The sequence below is a fragment of the Pinus tabuliformis genome, chromosome 1_2 (genome assembly GCF_031772625.1).
Source record: "Pinus tabuliformis cultivar Carrire ecotype Pingquan chromosome 1_2, CPIR1, whole genome shotgun sequence".
NCBI lineage: Eukaryota > Viridiplantae > Streptophyta > Pinopsida > Pinales > Pinaceae > Pinus > Pinus tabuliformis.
The window spans coordinates 1,019,362,800-1,019,366,597 of NC_142298.1; positions in this window are offsets into that span (position 1 = coordinate 1,019,362,800).

The following is a 3,798-nucleotide window of genomic DNA, read 5'->3' on the forward strand; positions in this document are numbered from 1 at the left end:
GATCAAATGACTGTTTTTGACTAGGTAGAAGGTATGAAGACGATTTTGGCAGCTAATTGGGTCTTCTATCTGGAAATCTCTGTCAGCTAAGGGCAAATGATGTTGGTCAGTATGAGGAGCATTGAGAGGAGCAACATTGAGGGCTACGGGAGCCTCCATTTTTGGTTTTTCTATTTTTGAACTGGGGGTGGGGCTTTCGTTGGCAAATAGGCAAAATAACAGTGGTTCTAGTGCGTATATTTGAAGGCAGTATGGTGAATTGAACTCGAATTTTTGTCCTTTGGACAACTTGCAGAGAAAACTAAAATTCACAGGGTTTGGAAACAGAATTAAGGTACCTATCTTTAACAGCACACTGTGCGGATTGTAGGTTGCGGTACGAGCTGGAGGACAGGACTGTGGACTTGATTTGGCTGGGTGGCGAACTACATGGTCGAGCAACTGCTTTGGACATAAACCGCATGTAATAGTCGTGCAGAGAAAAATAAGTGAAAATGAGTGAAAACGATATTTTCACGTCTTTTTAACAAAAAATTGACTTTGGCGGGCTTTTGGCGCTTTTTGGTCGGATGATGTCAGCATGACGAAGTATTTTGTCATGTAGCAAGGTGACGTGGTGATGACGTCAGCGGGGGGGTCAGCGGGGGCGGTAAGCGGTATTGGCCCGCACCGCTTTTGAGCTAAGGTGGTTTTGGTGGGGAGGGCCGTGAGCATGCCAGGAGGGCACCGCGTGTCCTCGGTACGGTGGAATACCATCGTTCCCCGGCCGGTAAAGTACAGGCGACGGAGGGGTTGCGATATTGATCTGGGCCGTTGGATGGTGAGGGCCAGATCCAACGGTTGGCGGTGAATGGAGCTGGCGGAGGGCTACGGCGTGGGCCCAACACAATTTTAAATAATGTTTTTTTAATGTGGGTGGGTATGATTGGTTCGTGGGACCTTGGGTTAAGTTAATTAATCAACCGGATGTTGATTAATTCTTTTAAATGGCGCGGCAATGGGTTATTAAAAGGTTTCAAATAAACCTTTTAATTCCTTTTGTACAATAACATATGGTTTATAGTTTAGCTGGGGGGCGGGATAGTAAATATTTCGTGGGTTTTTATATATTAATATAGTACGGGCATGGGGGAAAAGTATAGGGGTTTATATAATATGGTTAGCAGTTAATATGGGTTTATGAAGAGGCACCAAGCTATAAAGTGTGATAACTTAGGCTGAGGGGAGAAAACGATTTTTACACAAGAAATGTGGTTTCTTTTTTCAAAGCAAGAATGCTATACTTCTTAGTTTTTTCATGAAATGGAGAGTTTTTAAGAGTATTGAGCAGATCTCAATATCCTTGAGGGGAGGTTAGTAAGTGTTTTTTGGGAGAAGAGTGAGGGGAAGTTAGACATGCTTCATTTGATCTGTCACCACATAGTTGCTATGGTACTTTATGATAGTAATAAGATGAATCACCTTTGAAAGACAAAATTACTCATAAGCCTACCTCTGCAACATCAAACTGCCTACCCAACCTATTATACCTAACATTTTTTCTTGCTTTTTCCTTGGGTGCATTTAAACTAGAAAACCCTTACTCTCTTCTTTTCTTTTAACTGCCCTCCTATCTAAGTCTGCCCTTATTTCTTCCAAGGGCTCAGATTTAGCTGTTGAGCTCCTTTGCTTCTCTACCTAACTACTTATCTTCCAAGCTTGAACTGCTTGGACAGATCTTATTCTCTATCTCTAAAACAAGAAATTTAAACATAAATTTGGCCATCCATCAACTATGGCAAGAGTCAACTGATTGCACACAATGAGATTCTTTGCAAACATAGAATACTAATGGCATTTGGACTAGCACACTTTCTTGGTCTTTTCTTTGGGGTTCATTTCTTTTCTTTTTGACCATTTCATTCTTTTTGCCCTTTGATTTTTCTTTTAGGGCATACCCTCTTTTCATTTTTTTATTTTTTGATTTTTCAAAATATGGAACCTTTGCAGCATGGAAAGGATGAATATATTTGAGACACCTATTGGTATAGGAACATAACAGGATGGACAATGTCTGTATTGCTTGAACTCTTTCTGGATTGATTTTGACACCTGCAACAAAAACAATATGTCCTAAAAGTTTTCCTTCTTCTAGAGCAAACTGTGACTTCTTTGGATTTACTAAAATTCCAAACCTTTTTTCACTTTAGGAATGCCTTCCTTAAATGTTGTAAATGTTCCTTGTGACTGCTGGAGAAAACTGTTATGTCATCCAGGTAGATCAGGACAAACTTGTCCTTTTCCCCCACAAAGGCTATATCCATGGCCCTTTGAAAAGTAGCCCCAGCATTCATCAGTCCAAAAGGCATCTTGGAGTACATGAAAGTGCCCCAAGGAGTAGTGAAGGCATTCTTTTCTTGATCTTCTAGGTGTATGGAAATCTGATTGTAGCTTGAGAAACCGTCTAAGAAAGACATGACTCTAGCCCCTGAAACCCTTTGCAACAAGTGTTCCATCTTAGAGAGGGGGTGGTTGTCCTTCTTAGAGCACTTGTTCAGATTTTTGAAGTCAACACAAAGCCTGATTTCTCCATTTTTCTTTCTCACTACCACCAGGTTAGCTATCCATTTTGAATACCTTAAGGGAACTATGATCTTGGCAGTTAACAATTTCTTAATTTCTTTTTCAATCAAAGGTAGTAGTAGAGGGATAATGGGTCTTAGCTTTTGCTTAAAAGGGGTGATGTTCTTCTCTAGTGGAATCTTATGTTGGATGATGTTTTTTTCATAAGTCTTAAGAACATTGTACTCCAAGGAAAAAATATCAGCGAATTGTTTCATCAGGGTGCAATACTCAGAACTCTGGGCAGCAAACAAGTGAGTGGACAGATTTATATACTTTGGATGGTCTTGTTATCACAAAATCACAACTGAAGGGCTGCTGATCAGGCAGACTCTGTGTAACTATTTCAGACCAAGCTTTTGACTAGGGATTAGACTCCCTAGCCTGAGAGGGCTCTCTCAAGAAAAGGTTATTGATTTTGAATGTTGATAAGAGGGCTAACTCTTGTACTATAGATTTAATGTAAGCATAACTGGTTGGAAACACACCAAAAGATATCTCATTGGGCTATGGAGTCTATAATATCAAGTAAATAAGAAAAACACAGTGAACTCATAGAAATCAAGGCTCTTAGCATTACAAGTCAAACATATTCCACCACACATAGCTTGCTGTATACACAGGAAGTCAGAGCATATAAGTATGAATTCTGAGTGATTGCATACAACAAAACCATAAAATAACATAAGGTATAACACATCATCACTTCATTTGACCATGACAATCCTTCGAGAATCTTGAGAAGAGTATAACTCTGTTTTACTATTACTGTCAAAAAAGATCTTACAGTGGCCCAAAACAACACACTTTTTCTATTAAGTATCCAACCCTTTCTACATCTAACCTTGGCCCATATATAGGCAAGCAAACTAAAACACCTCGAGCATCCTCCTCCAGCATGAGGGGAGCCTCGAAGGTGGCTATTAACTATTCCTACATGCTACTAACTAATGCATTAATTACAAACATGCTGAACTATAATTACACACTATCCTAATCAAAATAAAATACTAATTTCATTCTCCTGTGCTTGATGATTTCTTGAATGCTTTAACAGCTGTCCTCCTTCAATTAATCTGATATGGCTGAGCTACAGGTGCAATGGATGCTGATTTAGGATGCTTAAGAGCGCTGATGGCTCATTAAATGACCAGAAGGTGTGCTCCTATTATAATGGTCTATGTCTCCCAACTTTCT